We start from the raw sequence: 13,310 nt of genomic DNA, 5'->3' as shown, positions 1-13,310 counted from the left end.
CAAACAAGTCAGTACAAGACTAATGATGTGGCAATCGGCGGCTAAAATATTCGCTGCTAGTATTAGTGGGGAGAAATGGTGTGCCTGCGTGTAAGGTGCATAAGGGAAATGAATGCAACACAATTATAGTAATCAGTCATTAGCAAACGTTATAGTTTGTTACTAATAATTATGTATAACAGGATACTGTAAAATTTAAGTTATGAAATTTTTATTACATTATTTCTTACATACAGTTATATTGGCTGGGTCGCAAAAATACTCGTGGGCCTCAAGTTTGACATGTTTGTTCTACACCCTTACCTTCCTCAAATCCTAAAACCTTCATCTATACCTCACCCACACATATGTATACTGAAAAGAGGTCATCAATTGGAAGTACTGTACCACTAGGATTATAACTTCAGAAGCCCTTTCTTTTTTTAATTACTTTTTTCTAGTTCTATGCCTGCTCTTCACCTCCTTTTAGCTGCACTTGTCTTTCTACACAATTTAAACCTGTCCATCAGCCATTTTAATACTGCCCTCTCCAGAATATCATGACCTTCCATTATATTTGCCACGTATCTCCCCAATAATAGACAATCTTCACCGTCTATTTTCTCCACACCCACCCACACAGAGAACTATGAAATCTTTTACAACTCTCATCTCACTGATTAATCCGAATTATTTTTGTGTGTGTTTTTGTTAATCCTCACCTGAGGGTATATTTTTTCCATTGCTTTTTTTAGAGAGAGTAGAAGGGAAGGGGGGGGGGGAGAGACAGAGAAAAACATCCACGTAAGAGAGACACGTCAATTGGTTGCCCCCCCTCACGCACCCTGACCAGGGGTGGGGAGCAAACCCGCAATCCAGGTATGTACCCTGGACCAAGAATCAAACCCATGAACCTTTGGTGCTCAGGCCAACATTCTAACTGAATCACACCGGCCAGGGCTTCAAATCGTGGTTTTTTTATCTAAATACTTAATCCCATTAAACAATGTATTTCATGGAATTCCCTCAAACCACACCTTCTCCACCTGTAATCAATCCTCTTTACAGCTTCTAAAAAATTCTGTATCTTCATCCACTTGTTACTTCTTGCCTCCAGTTTTGGAAAAGAAATTGTTCCTGCTTCTTAAAATGAACTTAATACAATTCCTACAGTCAATTCTTCCATATTAACCCAATCCATTCAGTCTTTTATCCCCATGCATTCTGGCCTCTGAACTGTTCTCTTGAAGACACTCCTCCTCCCCCGGCCCCCCCACCAAAAAAAATTCCATGTACCAAATCCTATGACGCACCACACAAGTCCTTATCCTCTCTTTGGCAATGACACCTGAACTACCTTTAGTTTTTGTCACAGTTCCATATGTTTCTTCTCTGGTCTCTCTAGTTGCTTCTTCTGTCTCGAATGAGCCCAAACAGTGAATGTGGATATTTTCCCAAGTTCAGTCCTGGAGCTTTCTCTAATTCTCTCCCCATCACGGTCTCATCTCTAACCACTGCTTCTACATTTCCATTCTTCATATAATTCTCTTCCCAGAGCTCCCAAAATAGTCATTAAACCATCACCCTCTACTAATCTAATTTATTCCTGAGCAATTAGAATATAATGGTTTCTTTTTAACTAGATTCTTCATTTATTGCTTCAAGTAACATTTCAATTATCAGTCCAAATAATTTCATAGCCATCAGCACCCTACCAAATCCAGAATTAGTAGCTTCAACTATCAACTCTATATACATATTCCCAAATCTCTATTGGACCTCTTTCCTCAACTGAGTCCAGTATTTTTAATTCTAGCTAGATTCCCCTTGGATACTTCCACTGGAGTCTCACACACTGGTTAATGTGTCTCAAAACTAAAGTAGCCATTCTTTCGCACCAAAATAGTTCTGCTAACTGATCCAATAATTTCTGTTAATGGCACCACCATTCTCACAGTCATCCGTGTTAAAAGCCCTAGAATTTAACATAACTTTTCTTGTCCACTTTTTCTCCAGTTTCTCAAAAGCCCATACATATGTTGTTCAATTCTTTCTTTGAAGTATTTCTTATATCTATCCCTTTCCTTTTATTCCCACCATTACCATTCCAATTTAGACTCTCAATACTTCACACTTTTGTCCTAGCCTTCTAACTCTGTCTCCTAGTCACTAGGTTCTCTCCATTGCAAAACAAAAACAGGTCACATTACTATTCTTGAACCCACCTTATTTCCCCACTCAAAAATCAGCAAAGAGGGACATCAGTAATACTCTCAACAATAAAGATTTTTAAAAAATAAACAAAAAACCAGCAATGGTCCCCCATTGCATACGAGTCAAGTTAAAACTCCTTAGACTTCCAAAAAATAGAAATTACTCAGTTGTCCAACCATTATGGAACGGGTAAATGCACTATGGTATCTATATATATAAAAGGCTAATACGCAAAGTGTCCCCTAGAGAGTTCAACCAGGAGACCGGGAGTTTGATCACTTGCTATGACGTGTGCTGACCACCAGGAGGCGGTGCAGAAAGAAGGCCCCGGCTGGCAGCCAGAAGGCCTGATCAGTCCTGATCACCGGCCAGGCCTAGGGACCCTACCCATGCACAAATTTCATGCACCGGGCCTCTAGTATTCATATAATGGAATCCAATAGAGCAATGAAAAAGAATGAACTACTGCTATACACACCCTAAATGAATCTCTCAGACATGTTGAGCACAAGAAACCTCTACAGAGATGTATGATTCCACTTACATGAAATGCAAAAACTCACAAGGCTACTCTGTTATGATAGAGGTATTAATAGTTACTTTTGGTTGGAGGAGACATCAACTTAAGGAAGGCTTCTAACATGTGGAAATATTCTATATATTGAACTCAGCAGTGGTTACACATCATTGTATACCTAAAAAAATTCATTAACCTGTATCTTTGAGATCTGAGTACTTTATGTAAGTTATATCTCAAAAATATTTTTAAAGCCAGTTTAGTCTGAATTTTTAGATGTTTCAACTACTTTACAGTTTTATTTCCCTCCATTCGTCAACATGAGCCCTAAGTTCCAGTTAATTTAGGCCACCAACCTCTCAACATATTCAGAACTTTTTGTCACTCATATCACTCCTTCTTCTTAGAATGCCAACTTTCACCATCTTGCCTACTACAACCCTATTTATCCTTCAAGGTCTAAGCTACATACTAATTCCTCCACAAAACTGAACCTGCCACAGTACCTCTGTCATAAGACAGACGTGTGCACATTTTTTCCCTGGATAAACTCCCAAAGAACATAAACTGCATGATATATAAATACTAGAGGCCCGGTGCATGAATTCGTGCATAGGTAGGGTCCCTTGGCCTGGCCTGCGGGTTCGGGCCAAAACTGGCTCTCTGACATCCCTCAAGGGGTCCCGGATTGCGAGAGGACGCAGGCCAGGCCGAGGGACCCCACTGGTGCACAATCAGGCCAGGGAGAGAAACGGGAGGCTGGCCAGCTGGGGAGGAACCGTGGGAGGGCTCCAGGGCATGTCCAGCCTGTCTCGCTCAGTCCCATTGGCCTGACCCCAGCAGCAAGCTAACCGACTGGTTGGAGCATCTGCCCCTGATGGTCAGTGCACATCATAGCAACTGGTCTACCAGTCGACTGCCCCCTGGTGGTCAGTGCACATCATAGCAACTGGTCAACCGGTTGACTGCCCCCTGGTGGTCAGTGCACGGCATAGCAAGCGGTTGAGCAGCCTTAGCATATTATGCTTTGATTGGTTGAACGGACGACTGGACACTTATTAGGCGTTTATTATATAGACTTTATCCTTCACACTGCCTGCCATAGAATCTTGCCCACAGTGAGCATACGAAAATATTCCCTGAATAAATTCTGCAGTCCATCCAAAGCACCCTTCAATATAACCTTACCTTCTCAAACCCATCCATCACTGTCTCCACTCACAATTTATTCCTCAGTTTACATATTTAATTATTCAACAAATAATTGAAACTGTAACTACTTACTCTAATGTACCCCACTAAACTACCCAAAAATGCAATTCAATTTTAGCTGCTACCTTTTGAATCTTTCCACAACTCTAAATTTCCAGTCATCTTCCCCTTTTCTCTCTATCTAATCACATCCCACCTCCTCATTTCTAATCCTGCTGCTATCAAACTAATTTGAGTCCCTCTTAGTTTCTCCAGTAGCCTCCTAACTAAGCTTCTCACCTCCAATCTTACTGTACCACCACACTGCCCCCAATCTATCCTGTATGGTACAGATATTGTCAGATTAAGTCATCTAATATACAGTCCTTGATTCAATTCTCAAAAAAGTTCAATATCTATACTTTATATGTTAACATACTTTAATCCTCAAACCCTTGCCAGAAGGTATAATGATTATCAATTTCCTGATGAGAAAACTGAGTCTCAGAAAAGCAATCTCTCCATAATCATAGCATGGGTAAACAGAAGGGCCAATACTAAAACCCAGCTTCTGTTTGCTTACTAAGAACAACACTACATCATATCAAACACAAACAGGCTTAGCTTTCAAGGCCATCCATTTTCTACCCAACCCCCAAATAACTCTCTTTCTACCTTATATCATATTATGCCCTGTTCATGAACTCTATGTTCCAAACTACAGGTGATCAATTATTTAGTTAGTACTGAAATCAGTTTAATGAGTGACAGCCATCTTTTTATCTTCTTAGTCAAACAGAATAGAAAACATCTGATTACATCCAACATGGTAAGGACTGTTATTCTTACTGAAACATTTTGTTTTATACATACACACAAACATTCATACATGCATATATGTGGTGAAGATGTAACATGCATTTCTTATTGTAGGTCATAATAAAAAAAAAAAAAATTAACTCTCACTATTCTCCATACATCCTTGGCTCCTCACCTCCAAACCTTTGATTTTGCTAATCCCTCAGGTTGGAATGCTCTCTTTCCAGTAATTTCTGCCAGTCAGGATCCTATTATCCCTTCCAAGACTAGCTAAAATACCACTTCCATGCCACTAAATGCAGTCCCAGGTTTTCCCTTAGTCAAGTGTTTTTTACTCCCCTTTACTTCGGTAACATTCAGTATTTTTCTTTTGACACATTTGTGGTCCTAGTGTAGTTATTTGTGCAGAAGTCCAGCTCCCTATTAGAATATAAATCCCAAAGGATTTATTCCTGACTGCATCCAACAATGCTTTTGCATATAAGAAATGCGCATAGTCTACAGACTAAAGAAAACTCATTCATCCCTAGCTGGTTTGGCTCAGTAGATAAAGCATCGGCCCATGGACTGAAGGGTCCCAGGTTCGATTCCAAGGGTCCCAGGTTCAATTCCGGTCAAGGGCACGTACCTTGGTTGCAGGTTCCCCCACCTAAGACGGGGTGCATGCAGGAGGCAACCAATTGATATGTCTCTCTCACATCAATGTTTCTGTCTCTCCCTCTCCCACTCTCTCCAAAAAGCAATGGAAAAATATCCTTGAGTGAGGATTAACACACACACAAAAAAAAAAACCACAAAACAACCTCATCCAATCATTTTCTGAAACCTCAATTATAAATCTACATAATTTCTACTACATTCTGACTTCTGTTATCCTTCAAATAGTCTTACCATCTTCATCCCCAAAACAGGCATTTCAAACAATCCTCTTTCCCTTCAATCTTCTCTTGCTTTCCTCTAAACATAACCTATTATATATTAATAATTTTCTTCTTTCAGAATCATACTTTCTATCAGATAACACCTCTCTTTCTCCATCTACTTATCTTTCACTTTATTCCTAGTTTTCTAAAATCCATAATGATAGACCTTATAGTCTTCAAACAGATTTTTCTTTCATTTTCTCTTCAGTAGACTTTTCAAACCATGTACATAGAAGGGTAGGCAAAAGTAGGTTAACAGTTGTGAGACTGCAAAAACAGTTTATTCTTGTATTATTTGTTTGTATTATTTGTCTTATTGTTATTATTTCGTATCCTTACTTATGATTTATCTTTTAGGTAATGATGGCTGGTAATTTACTTTTGCCCACCCCTATATATTTGTCAGCCCCAATAAATAAATTGAAACAAACAGAAAACATATAGATCATTTAGAGCTCCTAATTTATCTCAGATTCTTTCTCATTCATTCATTTATTCATGGAGCATGTGTCTACTGCACATATGCCCTCAATTCTATCTATTCTCTGTAATTCAGAAAGCAGGGTTGAGAAAAGCATTCAGGAAAATGCTAGAATAACAGAGCCACGCTGACTCAGGCTCTTCACTCACAGAAACCAAGCAATTTGTGGGGTCCAGGCTCAAAAAAAGGAAAAACTAAAAGTTATACTAGACATAGATGGAAATAGACACACACACACACACACACACACACACACACACACACACACGTAGTCACAGAGTGCTCAAAATCTATCCAGCAAAGGTGGATTTGAAAAGGAACAAATCAGTAGGACTAGCTAAAATGAAACAGGCAGAAAGCATTCAGACAAAAATAGATCAGGACTCTAGGTTCATTCTAGGCTGCAAGAGAAATTTGGAGCAATTTAGTTCCTTTCCTGAGATCCCTAAGGAATTCTTTCAAATATCTAGCTGAAGTACGGTATATTGAAATCATTTCCCCAAACCTTAGCCAATATTTATTTCTCCATTCTCTGAACTCCTAAAGCACTTATTGTCTGTAAAACTCATCTTGGAACTTAATCATAAACTACCTTGTTCACAGTAATGAAACTATTAACAAACATACCCAAAATTTATTTACATATTAAAATCGGTGTAGTCCTCTTTAAAGTATTTAACTTAGGAGGTTATTTACTCATCTATTCATTGCATCCAATCATCTGATGCATTTAAGCAATATCCTCTAGTGCCTAAACTACATGTGTACTGTCACCATTGTTCAAAATATTTCCGACTTCCTCTTTAGGAGTGTTTTCCAAAGTCAGTTAAATAAGTCAACCAAAAAAAAAAAATCACTGCCATTTCTGTGACTCAGTGAATTTAAACCAAAACTACTCTTTATTCACTCTACTTGATATCAACACATCTTCAGCATTTCTAAAAATCTTTAAAACTGAAAAGATTTGTCACCACTAAAACTATTCAGAATAACATGATGCCTGTGTTATTTGTAACTGTGACATCCTGGAGGGATTATGAACTCCTAGGCGATAGGGACCATGTTTTACTCACCTTTATAGGCTCCCTCCCACAACAGCACACAATAACTAGTCAATAAATAGGCAAACTGTATAGAATGTGCTAAGAGGCTCAGAAAAGGTGTTCCAAAAAAGCTCTGAACACTACTCTGAAAATGACTACCAATGTACAAAAATTCTCATCAAAGGTATACTTCTAATATTTGTTTTATTAAAAATCAATTTTCTGAAATCTCACACTGTTCCTGAATTAATTCAAACTGTCTTTCTCTCCCTAAAAGAATGTAAGTATTACCAATTCCTTGAGGGAAGAAATTTCATCTAACATATTATCTTAAAAATTAATTAAATAAAATCAGACAGATTCTTAAAACAGCTAAAAACCTCTAAACAGTAATTTAGGCCTGAGGTAAGAAAATTCAAATTAAACCAGCCCCAAACTCCAGACCAGATTTACTCAGATTAAACTAGTCTCAAATTAGACTAGAACCTTTGGTCCCATCCCTTCAATGTTTTGGCAGAATTGTTACAGCTCCATTCTAATCCATTCTGTCTTCTCCCCTTAAATCTAAAGGCTTTCCCCAGTAATATATCCTTTCTCCCTCTTTCTCTCTCTCTCTCTCTCTTTCTCTCTCTCTCTCTCTCTCTCTCTCTCTCTCTCTCTCTCTCTCACACACACACACACACCACCACCTCCACCACCACACACATTTTGTCTGCAATACCACCATATTGCTCAGCAATTTTACACATCTCCACTATATCACTAAAGCAGTGAACACTATATCAGTCATTCAACAGGTATTTTATTAAGCAGTTAAGAAGCAAACTGTTGTGAGGGTCCCAGAAATTAAACTAAATCTCAGCTCTAGAGGAGGTTACAATTAAGCCACCATTTCCCAAACAAAGAGAATAATTCCATAAAAAAAGACAAAATTTAGCACTATATAATCTACATGTGAATACTGTTTTTATTCAGAATAAGAGAGATCTCAAGAGGTGGGGTTACTTAAACAAGACTTCCTAAAACGGGAGCAAGATCTTTCTATTCTCCCAATCTCAGGCACACTGCCTTGGTAATGTTGCACCTCATACACAAATTCCAAAAACCAGTACTTTATGAATCTATCCTAATATACAAGCAACATACCATTTTCCACCATATTAGCAACATGTTCGTGGCTTAAGTATGCTAATTTCCTTATAACTTCCACAAATCTCAGTCTAACCATTGTAATTTAAATCTCCCTCACATCAACTATATCCAAATGTCCTCAGAATTCTTGACCTTTTCTACACCCTCCCACAAAATTAGCACCACCTCCTTCATACCCGGTCCCTCCTCCTCCCTTTTTTCACATTTCCCCATCCCTCCATCCATAAAAATGAAACACATATCCACGCCAATCCTTCCTTCCTGAAAAAGTAAGAATTGCTGTAAAAGCCTGGAAAGAACAATTAAGAGTCATCTTAATCCATTCCGATTCCCCACACTCAAACTCTCCACAAGACAAAAAATACTACTTCGAAACTTACCTGGTAACTAATTCCAAGATGAACTAGCATTGCCAAACAACAACTCATCTCTAACCAGCAACCCTGATGCTGCAAAGATGCTGTTTCTGCAGCCTACTCTTTCTTACAGGTCCATTCATCAAACCTCCCTTTATCATCTCACCCAGTATGTCCAGTTTAATTTTAAATGCTTTCTCTTTAAGCATATCAAAGATATAAAAACATAGAATAAAAAAGTTTAAATAGTAACTATCAAAGGTTGGAAAGGAGAAGCAGGAAGGGGATTAATGCCAGTGACACAAATCCTTTCCATTCATAGTAAGAAGTCTTTTCACTACTTCATAATGTCATTTTAATCAATCAAGAAGTAATAGTACATGGGGATTATTTTTGGACCTTGTGAGAAGCATGATATAAACTACCAAAATTAATGCTTAGAAATAGTAGACTGGAAAGTGGAACTGCAATTGAACAAGTGAGACAGGGCTATTGCTTTTCATTATAAGCTCCCTCAGTATAATTTTATTTTTAAATTATGTACATGTATAATTCCATATATTTTTAAAAGGGGAGAAAAACAATAATGACATATTACTATATTTAAGTCCATAAACTTACAAAAATTTTTAAAAATGATAACACGGGAGGGAGAAAAAAAAGACCCTCTCATACTATGACAGTAAAAATGTAAAATATTGAAGCATCCTACAGGAATATATAATGTACTGACATAGTTTTCCAAATTTTAAAAAATAATCTGGATTGATTTCTGTAAGAAAATGTAATAAAAGCCCCTCTCCACTCTAATGCTAAATTATCATCCTCCTTTAGAGATACAGTAGTTGTTAAATGAATGATTGAATTTTTCCATCCCTCTCCCAAATTTCTTTCTATCTTCCCCATTAATCCCTCCACCCTCTACTTCCATAAAAGGATTTTTCATACTATCCTCTCCTCAGCTGAATTAATATTATAATGTAGTGTGTATACAAATCTTCTTAACAACCAATTTTCAGGTGAATAAAGCTTTAAGAGTATGGTTCTAGCCCCAGGCAGCATGTGTCAGTGGCTGAGTGTCAACCTATGAACCAGGAGGTTAGGGTTCGATTCCTGGTTAGGGCACATGCCTGGGTTGTGGGTTCGATCCCATGTGGGGTGTGCAGGAGGCACCCAATCGATTAATGATTCTCTCTCACCACTGATGTTTCTCTCTCTCTCTCTCTCTCTCTCTCTCTCTCTCTCTCTCTCTCTCTCTCCCTTCTCTCTGAAATCAATAAAAATGTATTTTTTTAAAAAAAGAATATGGTTCTAGCCGAGAGGTCCCCTCTTAAAATCTGGTGTGGTTGTGAATTGAGCAAAATGCATTAGGTCTCGGTTCATTTCCTGATATAAAAATGCTAATACTCCCTCCAACCTGGATTTAGAATTATCCAGTCTCTTCAGGTTCCCCTAGACCTCAAGGCAACCAGCCCTGACCTTGCAACTTAAGACCAAAACAGATATTCTAGATCCTCCATTCTGCTGGCCCACACTCTGTAGGCTGGTGCATTTTCTTCAATAACACCATGCCTTAGTAAGAGTATACATTCAGGAACTGTGAATGGTAAAAGTTCCCCCATCTGCCCCAGAGTTATGGAACCAATCCAGTCAATTATACTAATTGGAGCTACAAATGGAGCCTCCAAAGGGCCACCATGCATGGAATCCCCCCCCCCCCCCCCCCCACCACCATTACCTCTAACCTTGTGTACTGCAATCCAGGCTGAATAATATGGCACTAGTTCTCGGGGAACAGTTAAGCTGGGCCGAAAACCGCCAAGTCAAGTAATTTCCATTCCAGCATTTGCCGGAATAGTGTTCCCCCAGCCTCTGGTAAGGGGTAATACTTCAAATTTGCTAAAATACAAATTCCATGACCTAGAGAATACCTGCGGGCCAGGTGTTTGCTGAAGATCTGTTTCAGAGATCCTCACATTCACTGGTGCATGTCTAAAATGTCTCAGACCCAACTACAGACCAAGGTTTAATTCTCAGTGACCCCAACCGCTGCCGGGAGCCACACTTACCAGATGTCACCTAATGAAGAGCCCAAACAGGTTCGGAACTAGGCCATCCGGGCCCATCTGGAATCACTCCTTAGTCCTTGGCCCAGCATTTATTAATTCTACCATATCTGTCTATTCTATCAGGCGTTCTCTACATATTCTCTAATTTTAGCACTCCCTCTTGCTTCAAACGCTATTCTTTCTATTCACGGAAACTCCTTCTATTCCCTCTTTCCTTTCCTTAGAAATGCTTCGGGTTTTTTTCCATAACGAAATACCGAATATATCTGCACAATGAACACCCCCCCACCCTCTCCACCCAACCCTCAAGACTTCTCCACAGCCATCGCCTGCATTCCTCCACCTATTCTTCGCCCCGGCCTCCCTCCCCGTACACACTCCCACTAGGTTTCCTGCAAGGATTCCCTTTTCTCCAACCCCTGCCCTTCCCTTCTCCCAAAGAACATTCGGGCAGCAACAGTGACTGAGGCCTGCGGTGCATAAAGCACTGCACCAGGCACGGTGCACAGAGCCCCGGTGTCTCCCTGGCCTTTTCCCTCCCACGCCGAGCACCCTCCGGCCTCCCCGTGCAAACACTCCACCTTCTCCCCTACCTCCGACACCCCCCTCAGGCCTCGGAGGCCGCCTGCTCGCCCCTGCCACCCCCGTCATTATCCTTCCTCAACCCCCCCAACCCACCATCCGCGCCCTGCTTCCTCCCGTCCCCCCAGCCTGCCCCAGCGTCTCCCCCGGCCTCAGCCGGTCCCCGGGCCACCCCGAGCCTCGCCACGGCTCGCTCCCCCCCCGGGGTCAGGCCATTACCGCCGCGCGCTCCCCCCCGCGCGCCGCCCCCTCCCCCTCCCCCGCCCTCCCCCGGGCCCGGGCCTGCCAGGCCGAGCGCTTTACCGCGGGCGGGCGCCGAATCGCGCGGTCACCGACTGCAGACGGCAGCAGCTCCAACCTTTCTAGGGACCTTGAGAAGAGGGGAAGGGGGGGAGGGGGGGAGAACTTTTGCTGTAGCAGCTTCGGCAACTGCTCCCACCCCTGCGCCTTTCTCCTCTTCCTCCCCCTCCTCCTCCTCCTCTTCCTCCTTCTCTTCCTCCTCCCAGAGCAGTAGAGACGCAGACATGCCGCGGCTAGAGCGCCGCCGCGGTCGCCGCCGCTGCCGGCGCGGTGCATTGTGGGAAGCCCAGCACACGGGAAGCGCCGCGCGGCGCCAGCTCCCTCTGGTCCCGGGACCCGGCTGGGAAGACCCAGCGTGGCTTCGATTCCGGCGCCTGCGTGTCACCCGCCCAGCGTGGCCGGGGAGGCTGGCCCCCGCTGCGGGTCCCCGGGCTGCGCCTGGGAGCAGAGCCGTTTGAAACAGATCGGAACTGGGGGAGTCTCTTTAAGTGGATGTCCGCCTTCAGCCCTCATCAGTGCCCAGCGTGCCGAGAAGCGGGGGACTCGGGGGTCGTGTGTTCCAGGCCCGGGGAAGAAAAAGGGGAAAGGGACGTAGATGAAAGGTCATCTGCCAGAGTTTCTTAGCTTTTTCCTCTCTTTCGCAGCCCCCTCCGCTCCACCTTCCTTCGTTATCCTCCACCTCCCCAGATGCCACCTTTTCCGGAAGCGGCAGCCCCGCGCCCTTGAAGGGAGCAAACCCCGGTGGTGTCTGCAAACAGATGCAGGGTGTGAACACAAAGATTAAGAGATACGGCCCTGGACCTATTTGCGCAAGGTCTGGCATGGTATTTTCCGCTCACTTCACCTGGGGCCCAAAACTTCTCCGTCTCTCTGGCAAGCACTTGGTAATGCTAGAGTTGCACAAGTATGTCTCAATCCTTGGAGGCCTTTTAAGTGACCTTAGCCAAATTGTGAGCTCCGTAATGGTGCCTTCATTCAACATTTATTCGGCAACCTGAGGTGCCTGTGCTTACTGGATGGCTTACCATTACTCATCTTTATGTCCCCACCCTAGCACAAGGTCATCCGCGTGACAAAAAAAAGATGCTTAGTGAATGTCGCGAGTGATTATGAGCATCGGCCACTTACCATGGGAAGAAACTCCTTAACTGTTTCTTCATAATAGTGTGAAGATTTATTTAGTATCTGCAATACTTAACCTCTGAGGGGAGAGGGAAAGGATAGGCATTAAACTATCTGTATAACCGTTTCTGGAATTCCTCCCTTGTCCACACCCACCTTTCCACCCCTTGGCAACTGAATGTTCATTTGAATGGTGCTTTCTGGCAAAATTCCAAACTCTGGCATTGTGCACTTGGGATGGCACTGAATTAGATTAGTGTCTGCAAGGTTAACGTACCCCCAGGCACTAACCTTAGTAAACGGTGAGGCCTATTTAGAAATAGCTGAGGCCCAGAGGTTCAACTTAATCTAGACACAGGTAACCAAGAAGAACAAGGATAAGCCACAGCTCCACAATCAACTCTCCAATGTGCTTTCTCCATTAAAATATAGATATTCCAATGAAATGACAGTGCATATTCTGAATGCTAATTGCAACGAAACAGTGATTCAAGCTAGAGCAAGAGAGTTATCTGGAAGACAGCCTTCTGGCAACTTCTAGCATCTGCAGTGGCATCAAATT

At 42.1% G+C, this 13,310-nt stretch overlaps 1 protein-coding gene across 6 annotated transcripts in view; it reads right to left on the bottom strand.

Moving 5' to 3' along the window:
- The window catches only part of ZNF148 (zinc finger protein 148), a 132,722-nt gene extending 120,903 nt beyond the window's left edge, over positions 1 to 11,819 (bottom strand). For all 6 annotated transcript variants that reach the window (XM_079767155.1, XM_079767150.1, XM_079767152.1 and 3 more), the window contains exon 1: positions 11,630 to 11,819. The gene's annotated coding sequence lies outside the window, so the exon portion shown is untranslated. The remainder of the gene's footprint in view (positions 1 to 11,629) is intronic.
- Positions 11,820 to 13,310: the final 1,491 nt, after the last annotated feature.

The sequence above is a fragment of the Cnephaeus nilssonii genome (assembly GCF_951640355.1).
Source record: "Cnephaeus nilssonii genome assembly, chromosome: 3".
NCBI classification, from domain to species: domain Eukaryota; kingdom Metazoa; phylum Chordata; class Mammalia; order Chiroptera; family Vespertilionidae; genus Cnephaeus; species Cnephaeus nilssonii.
This window is presented reverse-complemented; position numbering and strand designations above follow the sequence as displayed.